Raw genomic sequence first — 25677 nt, forward strand, 5'->3', positions numbered from 1 at the left:
AATGAATAAACAAAAGGTGGTATATGCATTCAATGGAATATTACTCAGCCCTAAAAGGAATGAAGTTCTGATACACGTGACTAAGCATGGATGAACTTTGACGATATCCTGTTTAGTAAAATAAGCCAGACAGGAAAAGATAAATATTGTATAACCTCACTACTACGAAACAGTCAGAAACTAGAATATGGTTTACCAGGGACCAGATGGGGGTAGGAAATGGGGATTTAATTCTTAATTTGTATATACTTTCTTTTTGGGTTATGGGTTTTAGTAATAGATGATGTTGATGGTAGCACCACATTGTGAATGTAATTTTAACTCCAGAGAATTATATATTAGAATGGGGTTAAAATGGACAATTTTAGTTTCTATATATACAACTAAAATAAAATTTCATATTACCATAGGACTGTACAACACAATGAGCTCTATAAACTATAGAAAGTAGTTAAAAATATAATTATACTAATACTGTTTCATCCATTGTGATAAAGGTACCACACTAATGCCAATACTCAATAATGGGGGACAACTATGGGTGTGTGGGGAGGAGTACAGAGGATCTCTGTATTTTCTGCATCATTTTTCTGAAAAGCAAAAACTTCTCTCATAATTTTTAAGTCAATGGTTTTAGATTTACATTCAGAGAGATAAATATGTAGATACTCTGCAGAGTCAAAGAGTCTTGAACTACTGGTGAACTTTCCTTTGCAAAAAATCAATTTAACATTTATGCCTCAGTTTCTATACCTGTGAAACAGGTATGATGCATTGCATAATAATTCTGGCTGATTCATGTAGAATTGCTTCCAAGCAGTAGAGGGAAGTCTTGGTCTGGGTATATCTAGAAAAGACACTGCAGTGAATTGGATTTTCTAAATGAGAAACTCCAGTAACTCCTGGCACCCAGACAAATGGGAAATCCTAACCTAGAGGTTGGCTGTGTTCTGTCTTTTTTTTTCATTCTCCTCATCAGCCCTGATAAGTTCCTAAGTTCTCTATTTTACCTTGGAAATCCAGCTTTCAAGTTTTCAGGATGGTGATTTGGCCGGGCCCCCTCTAAATTGCTAGGAGACATATCACTGACTAGTTATTTTCAGAAGTGGAGTTTTTCTTCCCATTAAGTTTCTCACTTTCTTGTCTCATGCATTCTTTCTTTCTCCAAAGCTCCTTTGGCACAGAAAACAAAAGAAATTATTCAGAGGAGAATGCATGAGGGGCTGACCAGGGCATTGCCATATGGTAAAAAACTTGCAATGGGCTTAGGGGAAAAGATCCCACAAGGGAACGAAGATTTTCTGTAATATCTTTAGTTAGGATATCATTCTGTCTTTTTGTAGGTTCAGATTCAAGTTTTGGACAGAAAGTGGTTCAGAAACTAGATCTGTATTTGTGCTTGATTAATACATGGAACCACAATTCCTTCCTCTCAGAGTTTGGATGATGGGGAGGTCAACAGAGGGTGCCTGAAAATTGTTAGCAGCATTAACAAATGAGCTGGTCACTCAGGGCCAAGTTGCTGAATATGAGTTCTTTAGTATACCACTGTGTGGTGCAACAGAGGAAATCAAATTACATCACTTAAAGTAATTGACAAGGCAATTAGTAAACTGCCCATAAAGCCTAAAGTAGCCAAGGATTATAAATTGTGGCACCATCTGCTGGCTGGTGGAGCTCTTTTTATTTTAATTTTTTGTACTATTATTCTTCATTTACATCATTATGTCTCCAACAGCAATCTGGTATTTGACCTATAGACCTTTCCATCATTGCAGAGCTTTCTTGGATATCAGTAATGCTAGCTCAGAGGCCAGAAAGTAATTTTGGCTTTAGCTGGATGAACTTAGAATAAAGAAAACATCTGTCCATGTTTCCTCAGTATTTAGCACCCACACTAATGGCAATTTCAATATTTATTTGGAGAAAGATGAAATAATGAGCCTAGTAAATCTGTGCTGTGCACGTATTTCAGCAATGACCGTATAAAGACATCACACTTATCATATGCAGCGCTGTTCCCAAAATACATTTTTTGACAGAAGACAAATTAGATCATCTCACTGCATGGTGAAGAGACCCATCTCTCTACAAAGGTTTGATTAAATGCCTTTGACCCATGTCATTGCCCACAGAAAAGAGAGAAAGAACGTAAATAAATTCTGTGATTTAAAAGTACACTATAGAAAATTGGCTGCTCTGGGAATCCAGCACATTCAGCTGTGTGGCCTGGCTCCTTTGTTGTGGTCCCACCTCTCAAATGAAAGGGCTTCCTGGATGAGGACACATGGAAAGAAAGACACTACCCTCCCACCTCTGCCCTGAGGTGTAAATGGAAAAAAATGGATATGGAATGAAAACACTAAAGGCTATGTGGTAATTGGTAAAATCTGTGACCCAGACTATGTGACTATAACAACAGCATGTCACATCGTCTTTGAAAGATGGTCCCCTTCTACCCCAATAAACAGAATATTATTTGTAGCAAATTTTTAAACTCATTCAGATCATAAAAATGTTCACTGGGACGTGAAATGTTTCTTGACACTACCTCCCTCTATTAGTACCATTCTCTCCTTCTACCATTCTGGAGTCCTGTGACCCAAACTCTTATGTCCAAGGTACAAACATGTGTCCATTGATTATGAGAAATATTTTCACCAACTGTATTTCCATGTGATTTCTCCATAAAAACCAAGCCAAACAATAATGAAAAATTGAATAAGAATGGAATGAGAATGAAAAGACTGTGATTGCCCCTTCTTTTCACTCAGCTTCATTTTTCTTTAAACCCGGGCCTCATTTTGTATTTTTGCCTTAACATTTTATAGAAATATCAATAATTTGTATTCATGGTTGTGCTGATATACTCTTAGAGCCAATATAATCTTTTTCTGCCTTGACTGGTGCCTGTTTTATTGACTATCCACGATCTTATGTTTGCTGTGTTCAAATAATATAATACAAAAATCTACATCAACCAAATTTTTGAAACTCAAGTTTCATGCTAAATGTCTAGGGAAGTTGACCCTTAATGCCATCTTTGTGATAAATTCTGAGATAAAGCTCTTAAAGTCCATCTTAAAGTTGTATACAACTATTTATGGGGAAAATGGTTTTCTGTGTGCTCATTTTCCTTAAAATGATGTACACCTGCGTCAAAATTCATACTGTCGCATCTTCACTTCAAATATAACCTCTTCTATGGCCATAAATAAAAGCTGAGTGAGTGGGACTATACCAAGTCCCTGTAAATCTGTCACTCATAGAAAGTGCAAGGTAGGCACTTTGGTAAAGTCAAAAAAAGGAAAGACTGGAATATTCTGACTGGTTGGCCCACATTGACTTCTGGCAAATTGCAATTCCTATATCTTTAAAATGGATTCAATAATTAATATTGCAGAGTTTCTGTGAAGTTGAGATAAGTCAGCTTTGATCAATGCCTACTAATTACTAAATACTTAATGAATAAAGTAAATGTTTAATAACTTGATGTTAGAGTACAAGATTTACTCAATCAAGAATTAGAAGTCCACATTTGGGGTCCCCTGGCCAGGCCAGTGTACCAAGAACTATTTTAGGAATGTAGATCTTCAGAGATCTGTTTCAGACTGAGGCTAAGTCTTGACATATTTATCTCATGTCTTGGGAGCTACTGAAGTTGGTCCAGATATAGAAAGTTTGGATCTATCCTGGTCCTTGGTTTTGCTTCAAAGACATACCTATGCTACAAGGTCTACTTACAGAGTAGCAGTCGTGACTATGAGGCCTCTGGAGTGGATATTAGACCACTGAAATGTGGTGGTGATTCAGTATATTTGTATTGAGCCTTGTCATTGAAAAACACTGTTACACTGGTATCTTTATTGCTTCTTACAATATTCTGTGAGTTTGATAGAACAGGCATTTAGACATGGACCAGACTGGTCCAGAGAAGTGATGTAATCTGATCACAGTCACTGGGCTAGTGAAGAAGGAGCCTGAGCTAGAATTCAGGTCCCCTGGCTCCCGGTGTATTGTCTTCTCCATCACTTGACTTGCTGTTCTATAGGCCACAGTCGCTGCTACTGCTATACTCGAACACTAGCTAGGTGGATAGACATCCTTCTGAGGAGTAGACTTATCATCTGGTCCTCTTATAGTATTATGATAAAGTAGGAGAAAAAAGTTTACATCTTTGAGAATCTACTGAGTGGTAGGTACCATTCATAATATATTTCATTTCAACCTAATAGCAAGCTAAGGGCTCTATATGGATAGCTGTACTTTACAGATAAGAAAAATAAATTTTAAAGAGTTGAAGTATTTGGCCCAAGGTCAAAGCACGTGAACTCAAATGCATTTTCTTGTCACTATGTTATGCTGCTCCTCTGTATCCAAAGCCATGTGCCCACCACTCCATATTTTGAGGAGCACCTGAAGAGTTCCCCATGATACAGGCAGCCATGTTTTGGGAGATCCTCGGAGAAAAGGCCGCTTGGCCCAGGCGATACCCGGAGAAGAAGCAAGTGAGAGAAGGAGGATCAGGCTGAGGCAGGGAGGAGCCTACCAATAGAGTCTTCTCTATTCACCTGCCGGGCTCTCCATGTCAAGGGCAGTGATAGCTGAGATTCTGCTCTTGAGTGTGCTTTTGCCAAATATCTTCAGCTCTGCTTCCTAATTTCAGACCAGAGAAGAAACTGTTCATTGAGTATGTGTGCCATTGTAGGGCTTTGGGTGAAAAAAGTGCATGACACTGTACTCTGTTTTCTTTTACATAGATATGTAAAAAAAAAATCTAATTCCTGTCATCCACCTGGAAATTCTGGGCTCAAGGCATGGGATCATTTTATTTCCTTGCATTCTCTAAGTGCCTATAGCAGGGAGGAACCCTGAGCTTTCAGGGAAACTAAGAAAAAGAACCAAACAAGATCATGGTGGGGGAAAAAAATAAAAGATCAGTAGCACCAGAGATGGAAAGAGTTCAGCATTTGGGTCTTTCTGTGCATTTTCATTATGCCAATGTGTCCACATGTGTTTATACTTAAAAGCACACATTCAGTCTATATAGGATCTGTGGAACCTGTGTATGGTTTTTACTTCTTCTAAGGACAAATTGAAATTCCCTTCTCTTAATGATATCAACCTTGGTTGAGGTCCTTCAACTAAACTAGTGCCACTGGGTAACAAGAATGCATTAATTTAGTAAAAAAAACAACAACAACAACAAAAATATATATATAGACATTTGAGTTTAGCTATTCCTAAAATTATCACCATCACATGTGTTTCCTTTGCAGTTTATCTTGTATGCAGTATGGGAGAAGTGCAAATTCATGGTCCATCCTGTCTAACTCAGAGTATTTGGTGTGAGGGAGGAGAGGATAATGTTTAGATTTAATTGGTAATATAAGGCTTTAGAAGTCCAGTGGTGTCTGTTAAAGGTTCATGTATCAGATTATGTTTTTCCAACACACTTTGAGATTTTTAAATGTTCAAAAAGAGAGTTTTCTAACTCTAGACTAATGCAGGTACTGTGTAAAATTAGGAGTTTGTTGAAAGTTTCCCCCAAATTATGAGTCCCCAAAGCCTCTTATGAAGACTCCCTAAGGCAACTCCTGTCCCCTGCACCACCACCCCATGCACATCCACATCCACACTCAACCCAGTGGCGACTGCTTTCTGATTACTTTGAGAATCCATTCCAGCCACCTTCACTGTGCAGTTGAAGAGCTGAAGATCCAGTGATGATTTTTCCTACATAGCAATTTGTCAGTAAAGAAGTAGCCTCAGCAATAACCCAGACTATTGAGTTGTTACATGCCAGGAAATCAGTTACATGCTTTACCTATTGTGGTAGTTGGGTTCAGTTGTCCACTTGGCCAGGAGTTAGTGCCCAGTTGTTCTATTGCTGTGGACTTAAATCATTGGCATGTGAATTTCATCTATGGCTGAATACATCAGTGATCAGCTAAGGAAAGTGCCTTCTGCAATGAGTGAAGGCACTCATTGAGAAAGTGAAAGCCTCACATTGAGTGAGGCTTTAAAGGAGAGGTCAGAACAGGGAAAAACAGTTCAGCACAGCTCAGCACAGCCCAGCACAGCTCAGCTAGAGCTCAGAGCCAGCAGAGACCCAGATGTTTGGAGACGCAGAAAGGACACACCCTGAGGAAAGTCATTTTAACCCAGAAGCTGGGAAAGAATTCCAGGAGATGTCACCGTTTACCTTCCCATGTGATAGAGAAATCCAGAGGAAAGCCAGCTGTCTTTCCCCTGAGGAACTGTAAATTTGTAACTAAAAAATGAATCCCATTTTCAAAAGTCAGTCCATTTCTGGTGTATGGCATTCTGGCAGCTTAGCAAACTAAAACACTTATATTGAGAAAACTTCAAACATCAGATAGGTCTTATGCTTCAACATTATAGATGAGGAAAATGAGGCTTAAGGAAAACAAGTAACTTACCCAATGTCACTGAATTAATAACTGACAGGCAATGCTTAAAATCCACATTCTACTGTTTCCCCACTTGCAGAAAGGACATAATATGTCCAACTCTTTCCTGAAGCACTTGGCCTGTATAAGCACTCTGTTCAGTCCTGTGATTGCAAGGGCTCAAAAGTTGAAGCAGAGAGACGGATCCATATATTTTCACCACTGGGCAAACTAAGGCTGGTGATGATTCTAGTCAGTCCTGGGGAAGCAAACAAAGGGACTTGGGTGACTTTATTCATATTCTGTGGGAAGACAAACATATAGGTGTGGTGGAGGTAGAGGGAGTGGGATTTGCCTGATTATTCAGATATTGCCACCATGTAGAGCTGGCATGGACATTAACTGCACTCTTCCCTGGGGGAAACATCAATATCTTTGCCTGTGTCTGTGTGCACACACATGCACACTCACACACTCACACATACTCCATGTGCAACAGTTCAGTGCCTACACAGCTCAACAATCTCTGCTCTGAATAAGACTTTTCCTTCTATTTCTTCCCACACTCAGGCACTGACCAAACATCACTCAGGATAATTTAATGGCTTAATGATGTAAGCAGAAAGCTGAGAAACTCCAATCTTTATATTTACAGCCACTTAATCTTTATCCCACCCCGCATCCCTGACTAACAACAGGCCATTTTTCTTTGCATCTGAGGGGAAGGCTTTGTTCTAGAAAGGACAGCCCCAGTCACCTCCTGCTAAAGAAGCTCGATTGACTCCAGAGAACCTGGTAGAAACCTGGAAGCTCAGTTTCCATAGCAAACCCATTAGGCCTTGGCAGCTGGACACAAAGCCCTCTGCTCAGCTGTCTGCAGTCTCTCAGCCTCATGCACGAAGACCAGAGACAGGGAATTGCCAGACAGCGTCAGCTAAGCTTGTCTTGACACTAAAGAGTTTCAAATGGGGACTGCTGTCCCTCCCAACTCCATCTTTTTCCCAGAATCAGGGTCAGTCCCTCCCACCTTCTGAATTCTCCCCTACAGTCTCCCACATACCAGCTGGCCTGGGCTCAGCTGGGGCTGGCTGGCTGCCTCTTTCCTCACCGCCCACCCAGCCCAAGCAGCCCTGAGTCTTGCCCCATTATCCCACAGCCTAGGCAACCCTCTCCCAGTCGACTCTGAGAGAGAGGAGTCCAGTGCAAGCGTAGTGTTCATTCACCCCCACAGTGAGAGAGGTGGAAAGCATGTGGTTGCTCTATTAAGGTTAACACTTGAGAGAAAAGTTGGGGATTCAGAGAACCAGTAAACATGAACTTGATGCCTCCTGAGATTAAAAATGAGGAGGATTTGTAGGCATCAGACAGATAAAGATCAAAAATAGCAGCTTTATTTTTGATAAAGCTGATTAGAGAATGTAATGTGGCTTTGATATGCCCCAAAATAGGCTCCTTAATGTGCTTCCCTGAATTGAACTTATCCCCACTAACTTTACCCTCTCCTCACGAAGGCACACATGCAGTGATGTGAGCATGTAAGTGGTAAGTGTTTCCTTGGAACAGGCAGCTTGGAACAGGAGAGGAAGGGGCTGACTTGGGCATGCTCTGACTCATCTCCCAGTTTCACCATGTTCTCCACAGAATGGCCACATGGGAGAGCCTAAAGGGTCTCCTCTGCAGTTTTCCTTTGTAGAGGAGAGTGGACATTCCTTTCCCACTATGGGAAAAAAAAGGAGCGTGTGTGTGTGTGTTGGGGGAGAAGGGTAACAGCTGTCCCTATCAGGAGAGTTTGTCTCATTCCTGTCATCTGAGACAGGCAGACAGACAAATGGGGCCCAGAGTTTACAGGGGCTCATCATAACTATTGGTATGAGCTGGGTGCTGGGCCTGGAGGAAGAAAGCAGGTCTTGCAGAAGTTAGATTCATGGAAGCAGAAGAACTAAGATGAAGAGAAGAAAAAGAGCCACCCAGGGGTTTTTCTGCCCCAGTTCCTACTGTTGGCTTTACCTGACTGTCAGGAGAGATGGGTTCTTTCTACGTGACCCCCACCTGGTCATTCAGCATCTCCATTCCTGATCTGTTCAGTGACGATAAAAAGCTAAATCTTATTTATGTCCAGGGATGTATGTTTGGAGGGATTAATGAGGTAGGAAAACTGACAACACTTAGCAAAGTAAGCATATGTGTATCTCTCTATATAACATTGTTTTTGTTGATGAACCATTGAGAGTTAGAAATCATGACTCTTTATTCCTAAATATTTTCACATTTATCTCCTAAGAACAAAAGCATTTATTTACACAACCCACAATCACCATCATCACCCTCAGGAACATTTAACACTGATGTCATGATTCTTGCTAATAATATGTGTACATATCACATGTATACAGAGAGAGAGAGAGAGAGAGAGAAAGGAAAGCTAAAGCAAATGTGGCGAATTGTTAATAATCGGTGACTCAAGGTGAAGGCTATACAGTTGTTCATCATTCATTATATTATTCTTGTAACTTCTGTAGATTTGAAATTTTTTAAATAACATGTTGGGACAGGAAGGAAGTACTGGAGAGGTGGAAGGCTTGACCAGGAGGAAGAGCCTTATGTTTGCAATATTCTTGGAAGACAAGTTAAATATTAAGGTGTATAGAAGTGGAAGGATGGGGGTATAATGTGCTGGAGGACTTTGCCCTATTAGGGACTGCACCGGAGTCAGAGATAAAGAGTTGGGAAGGAGAGCAGCAGATTTCTAAACGGGAGGAGGGAGCCAAAAAACAAATCTTGCTCACTTCTCATTGTGTCCCCTGGGCTGGTGGTCTTACCTGGGCTGCAGTCTGAGAGGAGAGTTGAACCCTAGGCTACCACACGGTGTATTCTGAGCCTCCAGAGAAGAGGTTTCCTGTATCAAAATTGAAATATTTTCCCTATGACCAATTTTTTCCCTTTGTCTTGAAAATTCTCAGTAGCCCAGACCGTCAGATGCCAGAGAGACACCTTTAGGTTTGTTTTGCTTTTCCTAAACCATCAAGTAACACGCTTTTTTTTTTATGTTAGTTGTTAGAAACGTTTTGTTAACTGTGGGGGTACCAAAGTAAGCTTTGCTAAATTTATCCTTGTTCCTAATTAGGAATAGAGGATGTGTTTGAGGCTTAAACACAGAATTTGGCAGGATTCCAAAATATGGAATCAAGTCATCATTTGAGACTAGGGAAAATCCAGGGCTGAAGTACCTTCATAGCTGACCTACTGTATTGTCATTTCAGTCATTCAGGCACCCTAAATTATGTGAGTGTTCTCACATACACACACAGAAAGAAAGAGATAGAGATCACCAAGGACTCTCTTGCTCACCCTGCAGAATTCCCCATTGTCTCCTTTGGTAAATGAAAAAGCAGCACAGCCTAGGAATAGAAGCAGGGTTAGAGAAAGAGTGTCTGTGTTGACTTTATACTGGAAGCTATTATCGTACGGAGTGCGGCGTCTATGACATGCCGTAACAGTTGAGAAGAGGCATTTACCACATTCTTAGTTATATTACTGCAAGAGTCACATTATTCCTGTTGCCATATTTACATCACTTAGATCCCGACAGCGACTCCAATGACAATAGCTACACTTATCCTCTAATCCAAGCATAAAGTAGTCTTTCAAGTCAGGCTTTAGGCATCTACACAGCTGTAGCTAATGCTACAGTGATGCTAGTATTTAAAGAAAAAGAGAGCAGTGCCTGTGATATTTGTCACTCTAGGGTCTCTCTCATTTTACCAAAATAACTTGAAAAGGGTGTTGTATTCATCTCTTGGAGCCATATGCATTTCCCCAGGGCATTAGTGGGACTCTTGGAGTTATGAGCCTCTAACCTCTCTTCCCCACTCTCGGTGACCCTACCATATTTAACAGGATGATGAGAAAACTAAATAAAGTAAGGAAGGAAAAATAAGGTAGTAAAGTCAAATAGAGAATAAAAGAGGAAGCAGAGTTGCAGCAGTTGTCATCGCCTTGTATTCTATTCTGCCTCTTCTATCCAGGCAACTAGCTTTGGTGGGGTCTAAAGTAGGACCCTCCTTATATTCCTTGGCCGGGAGCAGATGCTGCCTGGGCTGGAAACTGACTTCTGGTCTCTGCTGCTGAGTCCCCAATCCAACTGGGTTTCTAAGTGCCCCAGCCAGAGCAAGGAAAAGGCTGTGTATTGAAAGCAGGCTTGACACGCCTGTGTTGTTCTCAGGCACGCCTTCGGAGAAGTATTTATCTTAAAGGAAGAAAACAGTAATAGCCCAAAACTGTCTGTTTGTTCAACTCCAACTTGAATGATACCAAAGATTAAAGCTTGGTTTCCAATTGTTTCATGCCAAGGCTGTTATGTTTAAGGTCCAAATATGGGCACCATATGTCATACTGTAGCTTGACAATTACCTCAACAGGCAGTGTCAGACAGATGGTAACCATTACTACCAGGCATATGTACATTTAGAATTAGACATTTAAATAAATTTAGACCTGTCTTAGGCTTATTAAAAGGATTTGGGTCTGTAAAGCCATTTCGGGCATCTACATATGCTAAAGTGTGTTTTGCATCCTGAACAGATACACTGATTCAAACACCTTCCGGCTACAGATGGCAAGTGACATGCATTCTCTTTGAGCCCTGTACCTGCAATTGGGCCAATAATGACAATTAGGCAGAATGTGAACAGATTTAAACTTCAGTTGTTAATATCACAACCATGCATTCCTGCCCACGAAATGGCAGAAAATTGTCTGCAGGGAACATCACCAACCTCCCTTAAAAGCCCCTAAACTTCAAAGAGAGAGATTAGAAAGCTACAAAGGTACCTGCCTCAGGACCAAGTCAGAGTCTCTCTGGTTTAAACCTCAGGCTACAGCCAGCTTTTGACGTGAATCTCACAAACTGCAAATAAAGGTTAGCATTCCATAGGAGAATTGAAACGAGGCTTCAGGTGAATGTGTTTTAAGATGCCCACTACCACCCCTCCCCCCAAACTATATAAAAGCCTCTTTACACTGTCTTCTTCCTGGGGTTTTGAATCCTATCTCACATTGTATAAAGGTTCAGTATGGTTTGTGATAGGAAAACAAATGAGGCAGGGGATGACACCCTGGAATTTTATTGTTCAGTTGCAAGAAGAACCAAAACTACACTTTAAAAGGGTGGCCCGGTGAAAAGGTGTTAGCTTTCTAAGACCCTATTTACTGTCCCTGTGTATAATTCACTGTTAAAATTATTTCCCAGCTTAGAGAGTTTCTTCACTCGGCTTTTTAAAAAGTATTTTTAAATACTTCCAAACCCACTGGACAGTCAAAACAGTAACACAAATCCCATTCAGAGAATTCCTATACACCCCTATATCCCCCCAGACACCCAGATCTACCAATTCCAATACATTACAACAATTGCAATGTTATTTTACTATTCCATCCATCCATCCGTCCGTCCGTCCGTCCGTCCGTCCGTCCGTCCGTCCATCCATCCATCCATCCATCCATCCGTCCATCCATCCATCCATCCATCTGTTCTGACCATTTGTTTATCTGTCCATCAATCCATTTTCTGAACACTTCAGTGAGGTTGTTTACATTATGATCTTTAAATGCTTAATGCTGCCATGAACGTTTCCTAAGAACAAGGACCTTTACTCATGTAACCACCTAAACTACAGTTATCAAGTTTAAGAAATTTAATATGGATGTAAAACTTATAGTCTAGTCTATATTCCAATTTTTTATATGCCTCAACAATGTCCCTTTGAGCCTTTCTCCTCTCTCACTAGGTCTCATTCAGAATCACGTATTGCATTTAATTGTTATTGTCTCTTTTGTTGTTAATTCTTTCTTTTTCATATTTTTTAAATGGCAGGACATATATACAGCATAAACTTTTCTATCACAACCAATTCCAAGAATACCATTCAATGAGATTAACTGCATTCACAATATCGCAGTGCTCTCATCACCATCCTTACTGAAACTTTCCTATCGCTCCAAAAAGAAACCCTATACCCATATGCATTAACTCCTCATTCCCCCTACTCCACAGCTCTGACAACCTGTACTCTAATTTCTGCCCCTATGAGCTTGCACATTCTTTGGTATTTTCTTCATAGTTACCATGGGGTTTCAATTTAACATCCTAAATCTATGACATTCTTGTTTGCTTTGATATCACTTCAATATTAGACATAAACTATGTGCCTAGGTCCCTCCTCCTTTATGTAGTTCTTGTCACAAATTGCATATTTATACATTATTATTCAAAAACCACTGATTTCTCATTGCATTTTATGCATTTGCCTTTTAGATCCAGTAGGAAGAAAAAAGTGGAATTACAAACCAAAAAATACTATAGTACTGGCAATTATATTTACCCATGTCATTACCCTCACCTGAGATCTTTATTTCTTCATGTGGCTTTGATCTATTGTCTATTTTCTTTCCTTTCAATCTGTGGGACTCTCTTTAGCATCTCTTGTAGGGCCAGTCTAGTGGTAATGAACTCCCTCAGCTTTTGTTTATCTGGGAATGTCTTAATTTCTTCATTTTTGAATGATGGTTTTGCCAGGAAGAGAATTCTTGGTTGGAAATTTCTTGCTTTGAGCCCATTCAATGCATCATCCCTCCGTCTTCTTCCCTCATGGTCACTGATGAGAAATTGGTGCTTACTCTTATTGAGGATCCCTTGTACATGACATGTTGCTTCTCTCTTGCAATTTTCAGAATTCTCTCTTTATCTTTGTCAATCGACAGTTTGATTGAAATATACCAGGAAATGATTCTCTTTGCTTTTATCATTTTTTGAGTTTGTTAACCATTGTGGATGTGTGCATTCATGTCTTTTGTTACATTTGGGAAGTTTTCAGCCATTATTTTTTTGAATATTCTCTCTGCCCCTTTCTCTCTTTCTTCTCCTTCTGGGACTCCCACAGTGAGTATATTGAAGTGCTTGGTGGTGTGTTATAGTTCCTTAGGTGCTGTGCACCTTCCTTCATTCTTTTTTCCTTCTGCTTCTCAGACTGGATGATTTCAAACGTCTTACCTTCAATTTCTGTCATTCTTTCTTCTGACAGTCCTAGTCTGGCTTTTTAAAAATTATTTTTACTGACAAATCTTCACACACATACATTCCATTACATGGTGTACAATCAGTGGCTCACAATATCATTACATAGTTGTGTATTCATCGCCATGATCACTTTTTAGAACATTTATATCACTCCAGAAAAAGAAAAAACTCCTACATTCCATACCCCTTACCTCTCATCACCACTGGTATTAACATCTACCCAATTTATTTGACCTTTTATCCCCCTTATTTATTTATTTTTTTACCCATATGATATACTCATCTGTCCATACCCTGGATAAAAAGAACATTAGATGCAAGGTTTTCACAATCACACAGTCAGTTAACATTGCGTGTTAACAATTGTATGTTACAATTGTTAACAATTGTAAAAGTTGCATCTTTATACAACCGTCTTCAAGAATCAAAGCTACTGGAACACAGCTGAACAATTTCAGGTACAGTCACTCCAATACACCATAAACTAAAAAGGCATATCTATATAATGTGTAAGAATAACCTCCAGGATAACCTCTCGACTGTTTGAAATCTCTCAGCCTCTGACACTTTAGTTTGTCTCATTTCTCTCTTCCTCCTATTGGTCAAGAAGGCTTTCCCAATCCTTTGATGCTAGGTCTCCATCTCATCCCAGGAGTTCTATCCCACATTGCCAGAGAGATTTATATCCCTGGGAGTCATGTCCCATGTAGTCGGGGAGGGCAGTGAGTTCATCTGTGGAGTTGGCTTAGAGAGAGAGGTCACCTCTGAGCAGCCAAAGAGGTTCTCTGGGGATGACTCTTAGGCCTAATTTTAAGTAGGCTTAGCCTATCCTTTGCAGGAATAAGCTTCATGGGGACGAACCCCAAGATCGAAGTCTTAGCCTATTGATTTGGTTGTCTGCACTGCTTGTGAAAATATAAGAAATTCTCCAAATGGGGAAGTTGAATATTTTCTTCTTTTTCCCCAGTTCCCCAATAGGACCTTGCAAATACTTGTTTATTCACTGCCCAGGTTACTCTGGGATATATTGGGGCATCACACTAACCTGGACAAACCAACAAGATCTCACACCCTTGTCAAGATCCCATGTATTTATGGTGTTCAACTAAACTGGCCGTACAACTTAAACTAAGCAATGCACTACCCAAAATATAAATTTAGCACCAAATAAACACCTCTCCCTTTAGTCTCACAGAGAAGTTAAACATATTTTAAATATATTTTAAAACATGAATAATATTATCCTCTACCTTGTATTCTCATTTACCTTAGTCCTATCCAGATCAGCTTCATTCATATCTCTACTCAAGTCTGATCACTTTTTAAATTTTTTTTATATAGTGCCTGTTTGGGGTACTGCTGTCTTTAATAACTTTGGAGCTCTAACTCTGAGTCTTGGTGTCACATAAATACCCAAAGTTTCTGGGAATGACCAGGTTATATACAGACGGCTCAATATCTCAGAATTTAGAAATAACAGTTACAACTCTAGAATAGATGTAACCGCTGTAAGAGCTTACAATCTAGGACCCTTTACAATAGGCCTCAACCAGATAACCCATGCTCTTGACTTCATTTCACCAAGTGTTTATATTATAGTTAGTCCATATACCCAATTTGCTTTTGAAATGCTCTTAGGATTTTTTAATTTCTGTTATTGTGCCGTTATTGTGTTTATTTACTTTTCATAATTCCCATCTATCTATTGATATTGTCTTTGCATTTATCTTTTGTTTTCCTGATTTCCTCTAGTTCTTTGTTCATGTTTTCTTCTAGGTCTTTGAACGTATTTAGGATCATTTTTTAAAAGTCTTTGTCTGGTATGTCCCAGGTCTGGTGGTCCTCATTTATGGTTTATAATGCATTAGTCTTCTCCTTTGCCTGAGCCATCACTACCTGTTTCTTTGTATGATTGTTAATTTTTTGTTGAAACCTGTACTGAAATTTAGTCTCTGAGGCATCTGTTCCTTAGGTTTATACCCAGTAGTGTTATGATGGTGTTTTGCTTGAATGCCAGAAGGTAACAGAAGAAGGAGGAAGAAAAGGAGAAGGGGGATGTGAGAAGCAAGAGGAGGAGGAAGAGGAGGAAGAGGAGGAAAGAAAACACCTTTCCCAGTCTTTGAATATTGACCTATGAGAGAGTGTTCTTCAGGGTTTGCCCATAGAATGAGTTGAGAGAACAGCTCCAGGCCAAAGGGAGGGTGCTTCCCTGATCCTTTCTACACAAGCATCTCATCTTGCATATATGAGTGTGGGACTATAAATGAAGACTCCCTTATATGGTTATGAATGTCCCTTCTTCCCTAGGAAGTTTCCTTCCAATCCTGAGCACTGTACTACATGCCCTATAGCCAGCAATCCCTTGCCCCAAGCAGCACAACTTAACTGCTCTCCCACACTGCTCTATAGCAGAGCTCAGTGAGCTGCCTTTTCTATGCAAGTCAAGTTCTGGAACAGCAAGTCCCTCAAATGACTGCCCACCAGACTGGGCCAGGCATACACGTTCCCAGTGTGTGCATGAGGCTTAGTCTGCTGCCTCCAGAACCCAGACCAGGGACCCACACCCTGGGAGTATGGGTGAGCCTTACACATAGCCAATGTGGGGGAGGGGAGTCAGGGTGCAAAAATCCTACCTTTTTAAAGCCTTTTTCTTGGTTCATCACTCAACATACGCAGTTCTTTAACTGTTTAGGGAGCTTTTTCTCATTTAGCTTCTTAAAATCAGCTTCACTCTATGTTCATAACATCACAGGTAATAATTTGGAAGGAAAGAAGAAAGGGAGGGTGGGATGAAAAACAGAAGGCAAGGGAGGAGTAAGAGACAAACCAAGACTTTATTTTCAGATGCATGTGTAAGCTCAAGATCCTTACTCAACTGATTTACAGCCCTCCTGCTGTGGTTAAACACACAATGCTGATTACTGGTCTTTCTAATTCAAATACTTGCTCTACCTTTACATATTGTGTGACCTTGTCACATTCCTTGAATTCTCTATATTTCGGTTTTCTCATATGTAAACTAGGGATAATAATCATTACTTTTATGGGGATGAAATAACATTTATTGTGCTTATAACAGTGCTGGAACTATGTGTCTGCTATTATTTTTATTTTGGGAGACAGACCTGAAACACATTTTTTGAATTTCGAACAGAGCCTGATTAGAGGGTTCAATTCCATCCCCCTCCTCTTCTGAGTGTGACAGCAACGATGCTGAGATAAAGTTCACATTCTAGACAGCTCATCACTTGGGCTGAGCACATCATCTCATCCATGCAGTTGGAAATGCGTCCGTCATGTGAATGCATTTAGCATTGCATTCATGTGAAATCTTAACTTCATCCTCATGTGGCTGTGTAAGGAGGGAGGAGTGTTATAAAATCTGGGGTACCTGTAAATTTATGTGTTTATGTGTGTGTATGTGTGTGTGTGTGTGAGAGAGAGAGAGAGAGAGAGAGAGAGAGAGAGAGAGAGTGGTAGTAAAAGTAGAATCTCTAAACCCTTAGAAATTGCCAAACCCAGGCCTTTGTTCTACTTACTAAAATGAACTCCAGAAATCTGTGGAGTGGCTTTTTGAAGAACATATGCCTCCGTTCTATTTTGGTTTCCCCTTAGTAAGGACAGCGTGGTCTAGTAGCTTAAATTATCCGTCCACCTCTCTTCTGCCTGTGAAGTCTCTAAATCCATTCTACAGTTGTCTCCTTTTGTCAGCCTCTTCTTGGAATCTGTGTACAACACTCTCCTTATTCCCTAATGCTTAAGAATAACCCAGGTTCCTTGGCATGATACTGAAAGCCTCCAAAATATAGCTTCTGAATTCTGGTAGCCCCATCTCCCCATACAACTACTTGCCATCCCTAAATATTGTGCATGCTTTCATATCTCCACCCTTTTACATACCATTTACTTGGCTGTATCCTCCTCTATCTGATTAAAAAATGTACAAATAGCTACTGAAATGCTATGCATTATTTCAGGTCTATTTGTCTCTTACCCCAGTGTTTCCCAAGTATTGTCCTTAACTAGCAGCAGCAGCATCATTTAGAGACTGTTGAAAAATGCACATATTCAGGATATACCACAAATGTAGAAGAAACTCTAGAGGTGGAGCCGAGTAATCTGTGTTTTAACAAACTGTCCAGGTGATTTCCACGTACAACAATGCTTGAGAACCAAGACCTTAGCTTAGCATTTGCAATGCATTGCTCTTCTCCTTGATCGCAAAACATTTTGCTCCTTTCTTTTTTATGACACTTGTGCCTTAGTGATTATTGAAAAAGTTCTTCTCTTCTTCCTTTGACAAATGCTTTTAAGACAGGTATTTTTCTCATCCATTGTTGCATCTCCTAACTTGGCCTATAGTAGATTCTCAAATTCTGTGAAATTAATTCTGTTCAATACATCTTTGTTGAGCACTAAATATGTGTCATTTTCCAGTGCCAGGCTCTTAAAGATGAAAGAGAAATCCCTCATGGGATCTTGTCTGCAGGAGTTCAGAATCTATGGGAATGCCAAGGCTTTCATATATGAGATGATTAGAGAAAAACATTAAATGGTTAAAATGCAGAGGTACAGCTTAAGGTACAGGTAGTAAGTGCCATGGGAAATCAGGAAGAAGAGAGACTGTGAGGGGCTTTATAGAGGCTGTTCATAGAGAAATGGGGCTTGAGCCCAACCTGCAGGACAGAGAATTTCAGGGACCTCGAAGACTGAGGTTGCCTACCCTAGAATGGGAGTAGAGAGACTCATCCATGAACTTCATACCTCTTCTGACACCACTTCCATATGGCGCTTGGTTCTTAGAGGGCTGAATCAGATTCATACATACTTTACATACTTTATTTTAAAGATTCAGATTAATGCAATATTAATACCTTGCTTGAGTTAGCCAACTACATTACAATCTAATTTGAAAGGAAGATCTGGGTGTATAGTAAGGTATTCACCAGCACCACCTTCTCAGTGGATGCCAACATGTAATGTTTCCGATTTCCTTAAGTTTTAAATTGTGCGCATGAAACCACCTTTTCAATTACACATGCTATTGTTTGGGCACCTGCTTTACAATTAAATGTTTATCTTCCTTCAGAGCTGCCTTGGGCCTAATTGTAGAGGGGGTGGAGTTGGCATGGGGCATTCCTTTACCGTCAGTTTATTCCATGCCCTTGTGCTGTCCATAGTTCACCATTGTGGTATCCATGCAGAAAATCCTTAATGTCCAGATTTATGTACTCCAATTTCAGTGGTAGAAAGGACCTTGCAAATCATCAAACCTAATTCTCTCATCTTTATAGTTGAAAGGACAGATACCCAGAAATGTAGAGTGGCTTGAGCAAGATTGCACATTTGGTAGTCTAACCTCTACTAGATCCCACATCTCTTGCCTCTCAGATTAATTTTCACCCCCCAAAATATAATAGGTTTTCCCCTTCCTTCCCACTCACACTTGACTTGCAATATATCCCTTCAGAAACTTATGGGTCATTTAGTCAATCATGCTGATTTGTGCTAAGATGAATATCCAATAGGTTATGGTTCCAAAATAACTAATTTCTTTATTTCTCTTTTTCTCTCTCTTTCCTTTCTTCCTTCCTTTGTTCTCTCTCTCTCTCTCTATCTCTCCCTCCTTCCCTCCCCTTTCCTTCCTTCCATCCCCCACCCTCTTTTGTTTCTTGGAGGTAGATAAGGGAGTTGTATAGGACTTCATTCAGCTAATTCTAAAACCTAACTTTAATGGTGAGGATTCCAGGATCCCTGGAAGGCAGGAGGAAGAGATGATTGAAAGCAGAGTGCCTTTTGGCACACCTCAGGCTACACATTGCAATCTGAAATTTCTCCTGTTTCCTTTAGGATTATGCCACCTATTTTCAGCAAACAGCCTGCCTGACCTCCCCTGAATTGGGAGAAGTTTTGTTCTTAGTGTCTGCTAAATTATTTAGCTTTAACAATTGTTAAAGATTAGGCCTTCTGCTTCACTTTTTTCTTTTGAATATGATCATGCAATTAATCTATGATTAAAGTTTACCTGGTTTGAAAAAAAATTAAAAAATAAACATAAAGTTTACCTGGTTTGAGTCAACATTCATAAATGATGCTGATATGTTAAATACAGTTGTATATGCTGTTAGCCACTTAACATGCCAGAATTCCTTAGTTATATAGGCAGGTGTCAGACAGTGGTTAACATCAGGGTTGTTGCATAGCACAGCTCCAGGGGTCCCATTTATATTGTGATGCTGCCTGTGTCATCTCCTGCAACTGAGCAGTATATAAACAGTGCACCATCAAGCAGTGACTCTGATTAGTATTCTTTATTTCTTTTGCATGTATGCACATGGTAGAGCAAATATCGTCCATGCATCCAAACAGTTAAACAACCAATATCCAAATATCCAAACGGTTAAACAACCGGCAGCAACTGAACCCAGCAGACCATGAGTGTGAAGGGTCAGACACCAGATATCTGTGCAATCCTGAAAGGGCAAGTGTGTAGAGCACAGTGACGTGGAATCGTGAAGTAGGCAGTATCCAGAATCACTGAGAATTCCAGGACTGAGGGAAAAGAATGTCATCATTCAGACAAGGAACCATGGGAAAAATAAGGCAGGGAATATTCCTAGAAGGCCTGGAGTGCTGGGCATGTTACCAAGATGGAGACAAAGAAGCAGGACAAAATTACGCTGCCAGAACTGGGGAACAAGGTAGGAAGTTGATCTCAGGAACAAGACAGAAATTCATTTATAGAACTAGGTCAACTGTCTAGCAGAATTGGCAGCTACAATGATTTGACTCCGAGTCACCTAAATGCTGAAGGAGAGAGCTCTTTAAATCCTTGTGCTTAGAAATAGGATTGGTCTTAGAGCCTGGGGCAGGACTTAGTCTGTAGGTGGAAGGAATGTGTCCTGTGCAGTGGGGAAAGGTAAGCTTTTTGGGAGTAGGAAACTAGGCAGACCTTGGCACATACCTTCACCCTTGTCACTTTCCAGTGAAGCAGAAAATGTTTTATGATTACCCCCCAGGAGGTAGCATATCCTTAAATGTCAATTGCTTCGAAAAAGGTATGGATAAATGTGTGGATGAGAGACCCTGAGTGGATTATTAATAAAGATCAGGAAATTATGATACACTCATTTAACCTTTAGGGTGAGTTCAAGGGAATGATAGTCATCTCTACCCAAAACTTGTCACCATAGTCTGAGATGAAACACAAGGCAGAATGGACCATCATCCATAACCTACATGACAGCTTCTGCTGTCATAGGCCACGTCTATGTATATATCAAAATATATAGTCACACATACATACCCTGGCACATTTCATCATGCAGTTTTTTAGCACTAATCCCTATTGCACTTTAATTTTCTTGAGGAAAGTGCCTGATCACCTACAGTCCTGAATAAGCAGGCGAGCGGGGGCTGTGCCCTTCCTGGGTCTTGGCAACTGCATCTTAGGCAGGTGCAGAACTGAGCCAAGTATTTATTCTAGGAAGAACGACGAGCTTAAAGTCACACACGAACAAAAGAAAAACGGACAGCTTTTAGAGAAAAAGAAGGATAGCCAAGGAATAAATCTGTAACAGAATCTTGGCCAGATGGAGTGAGCAGGTTTGCGAGGTGGATCCAAGATAGATTCCCAGGAGCAACACAAAGTCCGTATGTGTGTGTGTGTGGTTTGTTGTTTTTAATTAGAGAAGTTGTAGGTTTCCAGAAAAGTCATACAGAAAACAGAGTTCCCATACACCCCTCTTATTATTAACACCTTACATCAGTGTGGTAATTTGTTACAATTGGTAATAGAACATTGTTATAATTGTCCTAGAACTATAGTCCATGATTTACATTCAGGTCCCCCGTTTGTATTGTACAGTCCTGTTTTGTTTGTTTTTGTTCTTTGTTAATTTGTTTCTTGAAAGATGTCAAGCCAAGCTTGGCTGTTAAGGGCACTGAGACAATCAGATAGGCAAGGTCTTAGGTGGTTCTTCTTTTTAACGTCTGTATTGTCAGGCCTGTACTTATGCTTGGTAATGCTCACGGTTTGTTGTCAAACGAATTGATAAATATTTGTGCTGCCACCTCGACTTGGTGTTCTGCCCGTTTCATCAAGCTGCATGGGGACTCCAAGTTGTTGGCCATTCACAGAATTCACGCTGGTGGATGAGGCTCCATCTTAGAAACTGTTTTGCTAGCTGCCAGAACGCAACACACCAGAGATGGATTGGGTTTTAATAAAAGGGGATTTATTTCGGTAGTTCTTCAGAGGAAAGGCAGCTAACTTTCAACTGAGGTTCTTTCTTGCAGGGAGGCACAGGGCGATCTCTGCTGGCCTCCTCTCCAGGCCTGTGTTCCAACAACTTTCCCCGGGGTGATTCCTTTCTGCATCTCCAAAGGCCTGGGCTGAGCCGCGCGAGTGCTGAGATGAGGAATGCTGAGCTGCTTGGGCTGTGCAACGTTGAGTCTCTCGTTTAAGCACCAGCCAATTAAGTCAAACGTCATTCATTGCAGCAGGCACACCTCACAGCCGACGGCAGATGTAATCAGCAACAGATGAGGTTCATGTACCATTGGCTCAAGTCCACAGCAACAGAACTAGGTGCCTTCACCTGGCCAAGTTGACGACTGAATCTAACTGCCACAGAATCTAACTACCTGAGATTTTCCAGGGTGGGAAAACACACCTTTGTTCTTACGCTGCATTGGTTATAGGTCATTTGCCGAAGTCATAGTGGCCTGGTTACCTGCATGGCTGAGATGTGGTATATGAGATGTGGGAGGAAACGCCAAATGCTTGGTCTGTAAGTACTGCTATCAGTGAAACCTGAGATCGAATTCTGGTTCTGGGCTTCCTTGGTGTTGTCTCCTGGGGTCAGGACATGCCTCCCTGTAACTCCAGGAGATGAACTGGTTGGAGTGCCGCAGGACTCAGTTCCTGAACTTTTCTTCTCTACCTACAGTCACATTCTGGGTGATCTCACCCAGTTTCATGGCTTTCGATAACTTTATGTCAACTAATTCCACATTCTTATATCCAGTGCAGACCTCTCTCCCAAAGTCCAGATACTGCCTTCTAAACATCACCACCTAATGTCAAATTTATTATGTCCAAACTGAAGTTCTAATCTACCTCCCATAACATATTTCATTGTGGCATTCCCCATTTCAGTTAATGGCCTTTCCATCTTCCCTGTAACTCAAAGCAAACACTTCCACATCAACTTTGATTCCTCTTTCTCTCACATACAACTTTGAATGTACCAGGAAATTATGATCACTCTACTTTTAAAATATGTCCAGAATCTGACCAATTCCACAGGTAACTTCCTTGATCTAAGACATCGTCATCTTTTTCCTTTATTACTGCAATGGTTTCCTAACCAGCCACCCTACTTCTCTTCTTTCCCCCTCCACATTCTATTTTCAGTACTCTTAAAATCTTTCAGTGGGTCCCCACTTTACTCACAGTAGAAGTCCTTTGCCATGGTTAAAATCTTGCTACTCAAAGTATGGGCCATGGACCAGCAGCATCAGCACCCTCTGGGACCTTGTTAGCAATGCAGAGTTGGGCCCTGCCCAGACCAATCGGATGTGGCGCTTCAGTTTACAAGGTCTAGGGTTGTGGTTGTGGTTGTGCACTTGGATAATTGAGAAGCACTAGTCTACCAGACCCAGATGCTCTGGACTCCTAAGACTCTTTATCCTCGTTTCCTACCCCTGCCCCATTCACCCCCTGAAGCTATAGTAGGAGTGTCCCTGCTGAACTCTTAGACTTCCTCAAACATGGAAGATGTGCCCTAGGCTTGCAGACTTTGAATTGCTGCTCTTTCTGTCTGAAGTGATCTTCCTTTAGATGTCAAGATGGCTAACTCCCTGGCCTGCTTCAAGCCTCTGCTCAGACATCACCTTTTCAAAAACAACCACCCTAACCACGTTATTTTAATTGTGAACTGCCCTTCCACCCCGCATTTCCTTACCTAGCTGTCACTTTTTTTTTTCTTAGTCCTTATCACTTACTTCACCTACTAACATAAATATACTTATTGTCTTCTTCCCAATTGCCCAATGCCAAGAAAGTAAATTCCACAAGGATATTCACTGGCATATCTTAAGGGCCTGAAAATATCCCTGACATACAGTAGACTCTCAATAAATAACTTTCGAATAAATAAATGAATGTAGTAGAGATATTCTGCCAATTTGGAGTTGTATATAAACTTCTTCGGCAATCTCTCTATAGCGGTAGTGACTCCTTACCCCCAGAGAGAGTCCAAAGATCTGAGAATGTAAAGAAGTAGGTGTCATAGAGTTTGCAGAGCGATTTCCTTTCACCTTGGAGAATCTGTGGACTTGGAGAGAGTTTTCACCTCCCTAGAACATGATCTGCAATAGGCTGTTGGTAACACATGTTGCCAGTGAGTGTAAGTCTTAAGTTATCTATGGAACAACTTTTCACTGAGGCTTCTTTGTGTCATCAGGTACATCGGTCCCTGTGGGCTAGACATGGATCAGAGCCAAGAAACTGTGCAAATTACCACTCAAATAATACCTTTTTCATCACGCAGCCATTCTTCCATCCCTTCTTCACAGCCAAAGCTGTAATCTGGGTGGGGTTGGAAAGAAAGACAGAGATAGAAAGTTACTTTTAGAAACCGGGAAGCTCCATCCCGAAGTGTGGCCACAGGTTGGCTGCAGGACTGGGTCTTAGATTTGTGAGCCATTGGTTTCCACTGTGCAACAGCCCTACTGAGCCATGTGGAATGGAACGGATGAGTTTTGTTATGGGAGCAAACCTTGATATTTATAGTGACTCTACAGACCCTTATTTCTGGAATGCCAAATTCATTTCCTAGTGGTGGTGCATTATAATGATGCCTATTATCATACCGAACCACCTACTGCCTTACTTTATTTCCTCAATATAAGTAGCCGCATCTTACAATTAACCTAAATATGATTACAAAAGGATCTTCTTGAATGAAATGTTGTGCATTATCTATCTGCTCTCAGATGGTCCCAGCATCCAGAGGCACACTCTGGCAGTCAACTTACTTTTCAGTGCTATTGATGATCTAGTTTTTAATTTAACCATTACCAGCAAACTGAGTTGATTTAACAAAAGCTTAATTTACCGTATCATCAATTCATTGTACCTTCGCCGGGAATAGGAGGAAGCTTAGAATAACAGTTTAGAGCTCTCATCATCATTGCCCCACATACAGACAGCTAAGGGATGGGAAAGTCCTGTCTCCCTGATGAGGACGCTGAATGAGAGTATGTGATAGACGTGTGCCTTTAGCCACAATTCTGACAACCTGAGGAATGAGGTGCCTCACTTCTTAAAAGAAATTAGTTAGAAAAGGGCATCATTGCAGTGATAAGTGTTGATCTGTAATAAGATTAATTCATGCAAAATAATTACCAAGCCCCAAAATATTCTCTAAGCAGTTAATCTAGTGCCAGGGAATCCATGCTCAGAAGTAGCTGTTTTGAATGATCCATTTTGTTTATTTTTTGTAAAAAGAAGAAGCAATTAAAATTAAGAAAATGAGGACTTCAGGCTTGTTCAGATACGTGCTGGACTGAAGCAATTTCCTTGGTGCAGGGCAGTGCTTTCTAGAAAAATAGCTTTTCTAAAACTAGTGCCACCCTCTAATTTTGTAACTTTTAGCTGCACTTCCAGGAAAAATAATACCTTGAACAGTAGAGTTTTCAGGCCTTTAGCATTACAATAAAGGAGAAATGAACCATCATCTACTATCCTTAGATTTTAAGGGAAAGACACTTCTCTAAGAGGCAATTGTATGGCAACCACTGATGCCCCAGCTGCCAGAATTTTCTAGTGTGGTTCTTTTGTCAGTTATTGCCTACCAGGAGTTCTCAAAAGTGGGTGTTTTGGAAATCAGATCATCAGCGCTCAGATAGGAAAGCAGATGTCTTCGAGGTCAGACAGCCCCAATCTGAAATCTGCCTACTTGAAGGACCAGCATGACAGCTAATTTTGTGTTTTATGGGAAAAACCTATTTGCTCTTTTCCCTGCATTCATTACACACCTATATTGTGGCTCAAGGAGTGCAATGAATTCTATTTCAAGTCTTTCTTTTTTCCTTTTTTAGATGTGCCTCAGGAAATGGAGATGTAGCAAAATATAGCGACATAAAAAAAAAAAAAACAGAGTTTTTTTTGTTTTTGTTTCC

At 40.6% G+C, this 25677-nt stretch overlaps 1 long non-coding RNA gene across 1 annotated transcript; it reads right to left on the minus strand.

Annotated features, from left to right (window-relative positions):
• Positions 1-1025: 1025 nt before the first annotated feature.
• LOC143655146 (uncharacterized) lies at positions 1026-19652 on the minus strand. Its single transcript, XR_013162069.1, has 3 exons — positions 19554-19652; positions 6444-6672; positions 1026-1173 (listed from the first exon to the last, which is right to left on the minus strand). It is a non-coding gene; the product is annotated as an uncharacterized LOC143655146 (long non-coding RNA).
• Between the last annotated feature and the right edge of the window lie 6025 nt (positions 19653-25677).

This window comes from Tamandua tetradactyla, chromosome 14 (assembly GCF_023851605.1).
Source record: "Tamandua tetradactyla isolate mTamTet1 chromosome 14, mTamTet1.pri, whole genome shotgun sequence".
In the NCBI taxonomy this organism is placed as follows: domain Eukaryota; kingdom Metazoa; phylum Chordata; class Mammalia; order Pilosa; family Myrmecophagidae; genus Tamandua; species Tamandua tetradactyla.